The 14,243-nt window shown below is 35.8% G+C and overlaps 1 protein-coding gene across 9 annotated transcripts in view; it reads left to right on the forward strand.

Annotated features, from left to right (window-relative positions):
- Positions 1 to 770: 770 nt before the first annotated feature.
- Positions 771 to 14,243, forward strand: part of LOC106165546 (uncharacterized) — a 36,300-nt gene continuing 22,827 nt past the window's right edge. For 2 of the 9 annotated variants that reach the window (XM_087004014.1, XM_087004020.1), the window contains exons 1-2: positions 771 to 891; positions 3,174 to 3,265. The gene's annotated coding sequence lies outside the window, so the exon portion shown is untranslated. Of the gene's footprint in view, positions 892 to 3,173; positions 3,385 to 7,569; positions 7,714 to 8,476; positions 8,637 to 10,300; positions 10,324 to 12,935; positions 13,061 to 14,243 lie in introns of those variants that run through there. The other 7 variants (XM_087004015.1, XM_013543776.2, XM_087004017.1 and 4 more) reach the window with 7 other exon arrangements.

The following is a 14,243-nucleotide window of genomic DNA, read 5'->3' on the forward strand; positions in this document are numbered from 1 at the left end:
CATAGCCGATAATGAAATCCAGCTAGACCTGCTTGGAAATATGAACCAGAACATGGACCTTGAAGATGTGTTCAGATTTATTGAATCTAAAGAATCTGGGAAACGTTCATCAGCGACATTAAATGCTTCCGAAGGTGCCCATGCCACTAGCTCGTACAGACGCGCTCAAAGGTATGCAAAGTCTGATAAAGCTGAGATATGCAGTTACTGTGGGGAAAAAGGCCATGGTATTAAAGCACCATTTCGCACACGTCAGAAAATGTGCCCAGCATACAACCATATCTGCAAACACTGTGTAGGCCTATATAGTGAATCATTCAGACACTGGACTTCACCCTGATAGGAGGTGTGCAGGACTTTTTATACCTGAGGTGACTTACATTTATTTACATATATCAGTATTTCATAATCTAGTTCTTTATTGAGTATTTCAAATTTTTCTATTTATTATATTACTGAGTTTACTAATAGTTTGTTTGTATGCATTTCAGCCTTCATTGTTTCCAGTTAATAAAGATTGGAAATCAAATAGTGTCCATCTTATCTATGAAGGCTCAGGTATAAAAAGTCCTGCACACCTCCTATCAGGGTGAAGTCCAGTGTCTGAATGATTCACTATATAGGCCTACACAGTGTGCATATAGAGAATGACATGTTCTCCAGGTAAGTACTGATGCAACATAGCCTTTGGCTATATCTAACATCTGACTAAGTACTCTTGGTAAGCAATTACCTTTGAATGAAAACTACAGTATGCTCATTATTCTCTAGAAAGGACTTAGTGATCCATGAGTGGTTCAATAGTATGTGGGGACAATAAATCAGTCAGAGGTAAAAGAGTTCTACAGCAAAGTTTTGGTGCAGGACAAACACAGAACAGTCTAGAGCACGGTTAGTACATTTATTGGATCAAAAGTATTATCAGAGTATTTTTTGTTTTTGTTTTTGTTTTTTTTTTATGTTCAGGTTCGTTAAATGTTATTTGGAAGAATACTTGTTAAAAACGTAAAAACAAAGAAGACAAATAGGTAAGTATTTCAACAGTGCATTTCCATTCTAGGTTTTCTCCTTATTTTTCATAGAAAATGCTGCAAAAGAAAATTGGTATCCATTTGGTCTCGGTAACATTTATTCGTTGGAGGGATAGGCAATGAGGAAAAGCTTAGGTGGTTGGCAGTGAGGGAGGAAGAATGGAGGGGGTAGTAAGAGAGCACAAGGGAGAAATGGGGGTAGGCATTGAGAGAGGAAGGGGTAGGCAGAGACAGGAGGGTGGTAGGCAACAAAGGAGAGGGGGTGTGGGTAGGCAATGAAGGAGTAAGGGTATATATACAGTAGGCAATGAGATAGGAACAAGTAGGTAGGGCTTATAGGCAGTAAGGGAGAAGGAACGGGGATAAGGTAGAGAGCTACAGTCAGGACAGGGAGTGAGGAAGTAAGGGGGTAGATAGTGATAGAAGAAGGGACCAGGATATGCAGTTTACCTTTAGCTGTAAAATATTTTGATAGTAAATTGAACAAGCTTCCCTTAAGGCTTAACACCACAACCTGGCAGGTAACATGTGGTCTCCAGGGCTCAGTACTCACCTCTTGGTCAGGTTTAATGTACAGGTCGGTCCAACTACAAATGAATTATTTCTTCCCCTGCTGTAAATTATTCATTTATGTTGAGAACATACAACTTCAAAGACAGGAACCCCATAGGGTGAAATTGAGTGACACATAGCATGTAATTAACTCTAGAAGGTGACATATCCCGGACATGTCAGATATATGTCCAGAGTGTGATCTTTGGTTACAAAAATAAGAAAAAGACACTTGCAAGCATGCACCTACACACAACTACACAAGCAAACCTGTGTTTGTCCATACAGGAAATATTTGAATATGAAAACCTCACCAAAAAAGAAAAAAAAAGAAAGAGAAAAAATGTACCTTTAAGTATTAATAAATGGTGGCAACAATCCTTTATTTTAACAAACAAGCACGCTTTCTCTGATTACTACACTTGTAGTAGTTGTACCTACTACACGTGTACGTACATTAAATACAAGGAGCAATTATCTACATTAACAACAGTAATGTTACTAGTGTAAATCAAAATTAGCAGTTGGGCCTGTCTCAACTTTGTATAATAAGAATAATAGAAGAAAAGTTATACCTAATTGGATAGAAGTATGACTATTAAAACATATTGCAGATTGATACAATCTACAATAAAGTCTTTATAGTTTTTTTTAACTGAAAACTGACTATTACTAAAACTGTTAATTAAAAACTGTTAGTAAGTCATTATTCAGGTGGTACTGTCTTAATTGAAATCTGCTTTTAAGAAATCACTAAAAATGCACATCTGTCAAAGAAGCAATATAATATATGATTTCAAGGTACTTGGGATACATAGTCTTTTTATTCACCCTTAAGCAAGGCTTTTCCCAGAGAACTGTCCAGCCTCCCCCCCCCTGCACGTCTAGCTATTAGTATGGCAAATTGGTTTCTGTTGATAAATGTGTGAACACAGTTATTCCTAGTCCACCAAAGTCATTTAATAAATTTCAGTTTAGCGGGTGGATAAAGCTATTTCTCAATGTCACAGCACGTTTGTGCACACACAATCGTAAGTGTCATTTTTGTTTAGGAATCAGAAGTGAAAATTAGGTATTAACCCTGGCAGGTTTTGACAGTTTCTATTGGAGGAACTTGTCAACCCATAAGGGACTAGTGATTGTAAACACACACACTGTCATATGTTGTAATGGCTGTGACAGAAAGTATGCCAAAAGGTATGGCTTTTTGTTAAGTTAGCCTGTCAAGAAAATATTTAAGGGATTGGTATTTTCATTTTACAGTCACTGGAGAACAACTGAAAGATTTTGAAATTTTAGAAGCATATTTGTTTTTAATAGGAGGAGAGTTGGTGTATCCGTTGTAGTACAGAATACATTGCAATACATTGTTCTTTGTGAATTGGACACATTTCAACTTAAACCATGAATTACCTGGGAACATAAGTTACGGGACAAAGATTTAAGACTAAAAAGTACTCATTTTAATAGAAACCCAGGCTCATTACGTAGTGAACTCTGTATCTCCCATCTGGTCCAAATTTGAACAGATGTTCCTCAAAGCTTCAGGTTCAGCAGTAGCTCTGATTACTTCTCTCCTTGCTCCTGCAGGCAGCGGCCAGAACTGAGGCAGACAGAGAGACCATTCATTGGTGGTGGAGGAGAACTGGGTGCTGGTGATCCCCGCGGAAAACTAGATACTGGTAAGATGTGGAGGCAGCTAACACAGCCAAGGTCATAGTTCTGCAGAGTTTGTGATGTCCAAGATATGTCGGTCATGTTCATGACTAAGAGCAGTTAAACTAACAGTTTGATGAAGACGGTAGGAAATGATGATTGCTATTCCAGTATATTTTTACAGTCTGCATGGTCAGATCTCATTATGTGTGCTCTATGGAAGCTGTCTGTATGTTTGTACAAGGCACAGAAGCTGTTGTTCTACTGATGGGTGAAGTATAAGACACTTGATACATCTTTGTGGGGTGGGGAGTTGGTTCTCTGTTGTAGTGTTAACAGATATTGACGGTTCCATGCTTTAACTAGCTATGCTGTCTGACTGTAAGTACATTACTCATACTTACATACATGTGCTACTCTGTGATCACAAAAGCAAGTTTTGATTTACTCAAGTTGCTGTCTCAGAACGTTACAAATTAGCTCTCAGATGAAGCCATATTACTAGTAAATTTTAGCTAGTTCAGCTTAGTTCCCTGTCATAAATAGCAGCATGTTTGTGAGCTTAGAAGTCAGGCATCTTTTAGCACCCTCGATAGAAATTAATGCCATCAGGGATAAGTTAATGTTGCTTCTTTCAGGTCTTACGGTGGGTAATAAACAACTGCATGCTTTATATTATGACTAGCACAGGTTTTCTTTGCCAAGGGATGTGAGGTTTACTTTAAGTACCAGACTTCATGAGTGCTGTACATAACAATCATGCAGTTTGCGATCATTAGTGTATTTTGCTATAATCTACAGTGGCTTCTTCTTTTAATGTGGGTAATAAACAAGTTTTGCAGATGCATATTTTGTTATAAACGTATTGTGACCATTATTCTTAATGTGAATTGTGTATGTGACCCAATGACTACAGTAACCACAGTGACCCATTGACCACTGATCTGATCCGTCACCAAGCTTAAGAATTAAATATTGCCAACTGCATGGTGAATTAACAAACTGAGGTCTAATGAAAGGAAACTGCTCACTACATCCCTAAAAACATATCCCATGCATGCTACATTATGTGTTTGTTTGAAAATCATAGGTAAATGATTAGTTAAATGATGGTAACTATTGTAATGGCTTTATATTAAAAACATGGAGAGGAAGCAACATGATCATAGCTACAATGTATCATAATGACAGATCTAGAGGTAGATCTTAGAAAATTTATATGAATTAACAATCTTTATCTGAAATTTACCCAAGTCTTTGGTTGATAGGCAAATTGTCCTGCTGCAGAAGGTGAATTTACTTTTTTTCAGTTTTGCATGGTCCAAGTTTAGAAAGAGATTGAGCCAGTTGAATGGGTACAAACTTTTCGGATTCTCACCTAAGGCCAGGTAATAGCTACCAATTTACTACTATGATATCTTGTGTTATTTCATACCAGTACTTTGGGGCAATTCAGTCATAAACCATTCTCATAAAAAACCTCTGCCTGATTAAGCCCTCAAATAAGCTGATTTTTTTCCTTTTTTAGAAATAGACAAGATGGCTATTATTTTATAACATATAAAGTTTGTGAAAAGTGGATGCTATCTGCCTTATTGATAACCTTCTACATTGGTGTTACTTTTTCAAGTAACCCAGCAAAAGTGATTTGCTTTGGTGTTCTTAGCTCTTAACTTTTGCAACATTGTGAGGAAAAGGGTTCAGTATAAACAAAGTTGTTTTGGGCGTGAGAAATGAAAAAAAACTTGACTGGTTTATTCATAGGAAATAACGTGCGTGACATGAGCATGTACATGTCACTGCAATGAATGGGAAACGTTCTTGAAATAACTTAACAATACGTAAATAAATTGAGTGACTGTTGTTGTCAATTAAAAAGTTCAACTTTGAAAGATTCAGACCAAGTGCGACTTATTAAGCAGAGAATTTTTGTGGTATTTGGGGTGCAGAAATGTTTTTGGTTGAAAAGGATTGCCCCCATATATGTGATGACCCATACCTTAGTAATGTGTAACAAATCTGGTCAAGCTGCGTCATACTTGCAGGGCATACCTGGAAATGACCAATAATTATATTTTTACAGCTGATTTTAAGCATGATATTCTTGTTGTTGCTGGTCAAAGTAAGTGTGGTTGTGGCAAGCAAATGTCTTTTTGTGGTGAAAAGGTATCTCATTTTCTCTTGCTATTATTTTTTGATTGCTTTTGTATTATGGGGTCCAATGGTCAATGGAATAAAATGTCTTATGAGCAAAATAGATTAATATCCTGATTAAATTTAAATTTCATATTTTTTGTATACATAATTTTATATATAAAAAAACTGACATTGAAATAACACTTTTCACAAATGCACCCTGTGAATTGAATTGTGTGCACAGTATATGACACATTCATGAAATGAAAATAATTGAAGTTGAAATAGAAACTTTCTAGCATTCTTTAAAAACAAATATAAATGTACTAGTATGAGTTCAATACTGGTTCATTGTGTCTATGACATGTGTGTTAGGGAACATTATTAGTTTCTAGCCACCACCTTAAGTTGATCCAGCAAATACCAGAGCCTGTTATCATAGATAATCTCTGTTTATAATGACCACAATACAATGGCTATTATGTCACCTGGGGGCTGTGACGGTGAGTAGGGTGGACGGAGGAAAGGATGGGGTGATAGACCAGGACCTGTCACCAGGTGCATGTAGGTAAGTATCAGGGGCCGATTTAGGCCGTCGTCTGGGTCTTCCAGAAGATGGTCAGATTTTTAAGTTTACTTTGTCAGGCATCTATTGTTTTCTGTTGGAAGACAGTCAAAAATGGAGGATGAATCAACAAAGATAATTTGGAAGACTGTTAGAAAATATCTCTGGATCTGTCCCTGAGTATCATAATCTAAAAACAAATGTACTGTAGTATTCATCACACATAAATTATCTGACCTCCACATTAATTATCTGATCTCCACAGCCAGAAATGCAATATATGCAACATTATTTCATATGCTTGTTGTTGTTGATATTAACTCTTGCTTGTGACATAAGTATCAGGTAGTGCAGGACCTTGTTTCACCAAGGAACATAGCTCAGAGGTGTGGCTGAACTTCAGACTGGACATTTTGGTCTATTAATTTTGACCTTGCAGAAGGTTGTAGTAGCCTATTAAATGAGGACAATGGACCCGTTTCACAAAAACAAATTATAATTATTAATACAGGTACCAGTAGTCATTTTATGTCTCTTGTGTTAGTGGATTATTACTGAATTATCCCAAGTCAAAGGAGACTTAAGTTTAGAGTCTTTCAATTTGAATTATTTTGTGGAACAAACAAGAAACTGCTTTTTTAAATAAATAAGTTTGTGCACTTCTGATTTCTTGCATAAATGTAGAATGAATTGTTGGAAGGCTGTCATAAAAAGTTAATAATTGTCACTTCTTGTGTGTGGATGATGCTGGGGACATGTAAGCAGGATGGGTTATTTTTGTGAAAAAGTGGGACTGCTTTACCCCAATAGACATACATGTAGTTGACCCAATTGTTTAAGAAATGACATCAAACTGAATTTTGATCTATTAAGTGAATTTTTTTTTTCAGTCAAAAGAGTGGTTCTTTCAACACCCATCAAATCTCACCTGCCTACAGGCCTGCAGTGTTAATTGGATGGTGTGTCAGTGCATTGTAATCTGCTAGCGTTGATAATGCATTGACATTGATAATGTAGCCCCATAAACTACTCATTACATAGATAAGTAATCTCCAGACTGTTTGCTCTTCAGTCCACAAAATTTAACACCAATTTCTATAATATTATGTATTTACATATAGCCTTATTTCAGTTGTTAATTTGTCGGTTGTCATGGTACAGTGGTGTTCTAATTCGCATTTCTTTTTTTTTTTTATGTAAAATGAGTGCCCCCAAAAGAATTCCCTTCAGGCAGTGATTTCGAAAGCATTTGAACAGTGTTACTTAATGAATCAGGTGAATTTTCAACATTTTGCAGGTGCCTTCCAACAGATTCCACTTGTCTTCTCGAGCTCTGTTGTTTTCCCACCTTGTATTCCTCTTCTCTCTTGGTGCAAGTGGAAAGAAAAACAGGGAATTATTTTTGCATATGCTGTTGTCTGTTTTGATAAGTCATGGGACCTCCCGGCATTTCCATGTGTCATATACATGGTTGCACAGTTTATACAATTCCCCTTGAAAATAGCAACAAGAGCTCTCCTCAAGAGCAGGCATTGCCCTATGACATTTACAGCTCAGATGGTTACTTGCATTTTGGCAAAGAACACGGCAGGTATTCTTGATATATGATAGTTCTCTCTCTCTCTCTCACACAGTCAGCCCTGGGTCTGTTTTCTTGTAACCTCTATTCTCATTGCTTTTTATTCACTTTTATCTTAAAAGAGGACATTATTCTTGATGAGATTCCGTACCAATGGAACTTCAGTTTAAGAGGAAGTATAGAACATTTTGAAGGTATTTTGATGTTGCGTACAGTTGCATGTGAGATATTATTGTTCTATAGCCAATTTTAGTATGTTAGTACTATTAATACTGCCTTCTTCAAGCTATAAAATAGTACAGGTATAATACTAATATTGGTTGTCGTAAAACAGGGACAACAAATTTTCACAGCATAACAGCTCCCTGTATTGTACCCCTCACCTTGGGATTATTTTGAAAGATGAAGCTTAGTTTTTCTTTAGTCTGTGGCATGATCAAGTAGCCAGGGTGAAGATAGGGCAAGGCATCTCAAATTCTTAATAGAAGCAGGTACCACTTCTACTGCTCACATAGAAACTGGTAGTATTTATACTTCATGTTGGTAGAAACAAGAACCACTTCTACAGCAACCCTATAACACTTAGGCACAGGTAATTTATACACTATAGTATATGGCACTCTGTAGTCAGTATAGTATAGTATACAGGCCTTGCCACTTTGGAAACTCCATGCATTTTGAGAATTATACTTTTGGTATCCCTGTAAATAGTGAACTCATCAGAAAATAGTCACGGGGCTATTATCAGTTTGGTACAGCAAAGACTTATGAAAATATGGTGAACACAGCTTGGCATTCCACTTCATTGATCTCCCTGTTTCAATATTTGTAAATTTATTGGGGAGGTGGTCAAGCTTCCCCTTTCAGCTCCCCCTTAATGCAGTTCCCCTCACATGTGTAATCAGTTAATGCCTGTGAGAGGAGTTGGATACTTAATTGTTCACCATCATTTCAGGTGAAATTTTTCTGATTACCTCAGTCAAATTGAAGGTGTGCAGCATTGGATGAGGTATATGGGATATTTTCCAGAAGGAGCTCCCAACTAAATGAATTACTCTACAAAGAAGACACACAAGTGCATGTCCGAGAAACGGAACTGGAGATTAAAGGAGGCAAAGTGCATTGAAGTAATTAGCCTGTGTTTGAAGTCTTATTGTTTGGATGTGTGTGAGAACTTTGCTACTGGGTAAAAGAAAGGAGCTCTGGGCCCCTGATTAATTTCTTGTACTCCCAGGTAACTTACTGTTGTGAATTATGCACACTCAGGTAAGGTAAAACTGAAGACCAAGGGTAATAAATTAGCTTAGAAATGCATTATAGTGAGGTGAGTAAGGGAAAACATACATGTTATTACTTAATATGATATATGGGTTCAAATTTGTAGCCTAAATCTGGGAATTTGTTCAATGTGCAGATTTGCCAGCTGTATGTGTTGGTAGTTAAAGTACTGAAAACAGAAATTATGATTTGATGAAGATCTAAGTGGAAAGAGAGGAGGATTGAGATATAACTTTCTTTTACCGGAATTTTTCCCTGAAAGGGCATTTTTAGTTGGTGTGCTTTTCTGTGTACAAATTTGCGGTAGGTACTTCTGTCATATATGTACTTATATTTATAAACATGAGCATGTTTTCTTATACTGACTTGTGACTTTATATGCATTCTTAATTAATTTTACTAATCTAAATGCCCATGGAAACAGTTGTTTGCAGAATGAATGGTTTCAATTCTTTTGTTACTTCTAACTCCTATCACAACTAAGTTGGATTTTTTTTTTTTTTTTGGCATTATTTAGTTATCATTTTCAGGTAACATGGTTGCTGTATTACTGTTTTATTGTACTATTAATGTATTTTTGCCCCTTCAAAATAAAACCAACTAATTTGAAACAAAGTTATGATTAAATTTCACAAATTTTGACTTGCCAAGGGAATTTTGTAAAAAAAAAAATGAGACATTGCCCTTGGTGGCCTTTTCTCTTCATGGGCCCCATTCCCAGGTGCTGTTCAATTGCTAACTTAATAATGCAATAATATCCACTGTATTTATCAATGATTGATTTATGTAATAGACTCCCTGTGGCCATAGGATATTGAATATTGATTATTGACTACAATGCCATACTGACTGCCCATACACAACACTTATTAATTATTTTCATATATTTCTATGGAAAGTCAATACCTGGAAGATTATCCTCAGTTTGCCATAATATAACAATTGTTCACCTATTAATGCAAGATGTAGGTGTGATCATAGATAATATAGGTCTTGTTTTCTATGGGAGAGCTTTTCACATATCAATTAATTTCTTAATTTGTGTGGGTAAGCTGGTTTATGAATATCAGAACGAATTTTGACTTTTCATTTAATGTGTGGGCTTGCCACTTTTGAAAGCTGTAATATAGTTTGTCTTCATTTATCTGTTCAGACTTTTGGCTTTTGACTTCTCCCTGTTCAGATTGTATCTCTAGTTAGAAACTGGGAGGTTGGAAATATAAGACAGGTGATCTTTAACCAGTAATTAAACTCTCAGCTGTGGTAATTCACTCAGATATTCTCTGCAAGTAGATAACCAAACCCAAATAGCAGTCCGTTTATGGTTCAGTGCTTTGTAAAAGGATGAATGGATACATGTATTGGTACTGAAGATAGGCCAGTTAGGAGTGATATTAGGGATGCTTCTACCCCCACCACCACCACCCTGTGTGTTCCTGTGCAGGATTGCCTTTTTTTCTGTTGGATGAGAGAGAAATCACATTTTGAGAGCAATATTGGTATTTATGGTGGTTTCTCCAAAGAACGTAAGTAGAAAATAAGTTTTGACTTTGCGATTGAAATTTTAGTCTTATTTGATCCAAGGTAAATCAGTAGTAATTAAGATTATAAAATTAGTTGTTTTACAAGAAAGGATATTCTTTTTAGACTGACAGGTATATATACTTTATAATTAAGAACTGTTGCAGGTTAATCCTGCGTCGATTTATAAGGTGACCATATTTTCAGTCATGGCCAGAAATGTGCAGCATTTACGCGATACGCGAGGGCGCAACAGTAGGGTTTCACGTGACTCAACTAACCAATCACAGCACAAGAATGGCATCGCACACAGACTCTGTGATAAGTGCTCAGCCCATTGTCAAGTAATGTTAGTTCATGGTAACAAGCGTCTGATATGTGCAGAGAAGTTTATTATTATAATATATATTGTTCTTATTGTTACATTATTAAATCTAACTCTGTATCCAAGTAGTAACTATAATGTACCAAGTCAGGTACTGATGATGTACAGAGGTCATATATTCCAGAATAAGCCATTACCACTGATTTATAACTTTCATTTTTGTTTAATATGTTATTCATGAAAGAGTTCATGAAAGATTATTTTAATTTGTTAAATCGTGATCTTATTCTTTTTATATTCAAATAATTGAATACTGTGGGTAAAATTGGTCTTCCACTTCTTATTTGCATTTTTCCTTTACTACAAGATTATTTTGGAACAGTTGCAGCATTAAAAATTTAAATAAATAGCAATCTGAAAGAAGAATTTTGCATAATTATTAAATGATGATAGGAATTTTGGATTAAGAGATTAGTTAAATACTGAGTAGTGATATGGTCAGTCAATTTTTGTAGAATCTGATAATATGGTTGAAAATACTGATTGAATTCTTGGCCTTGCACTGGGCAGTTTTACATTTGTGCCAAGTGCTCTTTTTGGACTCCATTGTACAGTGGTAAAAAATCTTCAATTGCCATGAAATTTTTTAATCAGACTCTGTATGTTACTGCTATCATCTGGTGCTATCGGCAACGAATTAATTTCCATTTGTTTCTGTGTGAATCTACCGTCTAAAATCACTATTACTGAAAATATTTGCGTTTTGCTGAGGGTAGTCTAGGGAATATACGGCAAGCTTCTTAGTACGTGTGTACAACAGAATTTTTTTAAAAACCCTAGCGATATTTGGTCAGGAGTTGCTTGAAGCATAGCACAGCGTTGCTGTCTATCGGCATCAGGCCGTTAGTTTGTCAATTCTCACGAATTACCCACGAATCGCGAACCCATTCATTTTCCTATGGCAATCTAGCAACTCATTAAAAATGCACGCATGCGCAGTGGGCTATGCGTGACGTCATGCAGTGCATTTCTGGGGATGGTTTCAGTTAAGGCTTTTGTAAGAGTGGTCTGTGATGACCATGAGGTGAAATGAGTGCATACAAGGCACTGTGCTGTGTTGTATGGCCTTTTGTAAGAAGCTGTGGCAGGGAGCCATTAAGTTAGCATTTAGAATGCAATCTTTATTAAGTGACTTAATGTGGATATCTGCCTCTTTAGCCCATCTTCATACAACATGAAGGTTTTGTAAAAAATAAAACATTGTAGCCTTTTCAAAATGCATTTTAAAATATTCTACTGGCTTGAAAAATAATTAAAAATAAAAAATATATATATATTTAGATAAAAAAAAACTACATGTTGAATTGTTTCAAGATGAAATTAAGATAATGCTAATTGAATCATCTTAATGAGACAATTAGTTATTTTAGAATTCCTTTCATTCCACGGACTAACGGTCCTGTTTGTGAAATGATGTCATTTATGATTCCTACCTTCATGAACAGTCTTCATTCATTATGTCATATGAATGACAGAAAATTATTTTCTGCATTTCAAGTTCTTTGTAGTATTGGACAAAATATTTCACATTATTATTAAGACTTTATGCCTTAGGCTTTGGCACATTGAAGTGTGACATGTTTTAAAATAAGTCTGCTTTTAATTGTAGAAATTGATGAGTGCATGCTGGGGTTTGTGTACAGTTGGTTGGTGCAAGGAGTTATAACAGTTATAACTCCTTGGTTGGTGTATTTATACCCTAGTACATAGAAACAACGTCAGGTAGACAGTGATATTAGAAGTATCTTGTGTGTTAAGAGATGAAAGAGTAATTTTTCTTCATTGTGTAGATCCATGAGTGAGATAATGCATACCCTGAAGTCTTGAAGGATGTGATGTCCCAGTGGAGGCCTTTCTTGTGGCACTTTGACATATATACTGTAACAACTAGCTGTCATTGTCCTAACTGCACCACCTTGAAATGTGTTCCATGTATTCCATTGTCCTTGTCCCTGTCAACCTAGAAAAGTTTTTCTAGACATCTAGGGAGCGTTTCACTAAAGAAATTTGTTGAAAATTTTAATTTGGATGTAACTTTATAATCTAATGTATTCCATTTTGAATCACTGGTCATGTCTTTCACTTCAAGCAAAATATTTGGCTATAACTTTAAATTTTTTAAATTATGTTTGATATTACAGCTACTTTATATGGATGCAATTCTACAGTATCTTCTTGGATTAAAGTAGCCTCACAGTTTAAACCAATTGTTGAAATTAATTTTTTGTGCAGAGCAGGTGCCCTGGAGACTTACCTGGGAAGATGGCATCCTAGGCCCCTGATTAGCTAATAGGCATGTCACCATCATTAATTAAAAGGGCTGACAGCAAGGCACCAGATCTGTGTGAATTATGGAGGTAAAGAAGGATGTACTATTGTGTGCAAATATATACTCAATTAAATATATAACCCGTTTCCATCCTAAGATGTGGTACGTTTTATGTATAGCATAAATTTGTTTGACTTGCCTTAATTGGTAGTTGATGTACCAGTGGTTTTAAGCCATGTACTAGTACAGTGTATATACATGAGGTCCATCATTGGCTTACTGTACTAAAAGAACTATTGGTTCAAGTGAAAAACTCATTTAGGGAACTGGGCCAGACGGGGTTAGCATAGATGGTCATATTGTGCCCATGGTTATAAAAAGTGTCTGTCCATTTTTCTTTCTTCATTAGTTTGGAAAGAATAAAGTGCGTTAAAATTTGGATGACTAAAAAATGATATTCATCCTAAGTTACATTGTAAACGAATAGCTCTCTCGGCAGTATGTTAGATTTTCCTTAGAAAAAAATCAAAGTTGCAAACAGACTCGTAAAATAATTCTCTGTTTTGATAAATGCCTCCCTTCCTGTTGCCTGAGATGCTAGTTCAGCAGGTATGTTTGCTAAAATTGGAAGCAATTCTAGTTGAGATAACACATCAGACTCTCTCATCTCTTGGCCTGTGCTTATTCCCAGACAAATCAAAATAATTCTGAGATTAGCTAACAGACATGACTTGATCAGTTCCAGAAATGATGCCCAAAATAGAAAATTACAAAAAATGCAAACCATAAACATTTTATCAAGATAAGAAGCCACGTCTGAAGAAAAAAAAAAGAAAAGCCTTTCTTTAATGTTTTCTACTCCCATGGCAACTTATTACTTTCTCTATTCAGGTTCTTTTTTATGGTTTACAGCCTGTGCAAAATTGAGAAAAACAAAACTTAATTGCCTCTTAAAAGTAAATTTTTTTTTTTTTAGGGGGGGGAGGTCAAAAGTTTGTTGGTCTGTTTGTAGAGTTGTTTCAAATTAGTGAACTGTCAAAGAAGAAACTGAAAAAAGACAGAAAGAAACAGTCATAAATGATATATTTTAAAAGCCTACAAGTAATATCAGAAAAAAAAGTACTAGTAACTGAACTAAATATGGTCTTTGGAACCTAAGTATCTTAGAGCCCATTTAGAACCACAGACTTACAGACCCACAGATCAAATATGGCAGCCCACTTAAAACCTTGCCACTTAATTCCCGGTTTGATATTGAATAGATTTCCCGC

Source organism: Lingula anatina, chromosome 2 (genome assembly GCF_051362555.1).
Source record: "Lingula anatina isolate TDL-2025a chromosome 2, LinAna3.0, whole genome shotgun sequence".
Lineage (NCBI taxonomy): Eukaryota > Metazoa > Brachiopoda > Lingulata > Lingulida > Lingulidae > Lingula > Lingula anatina.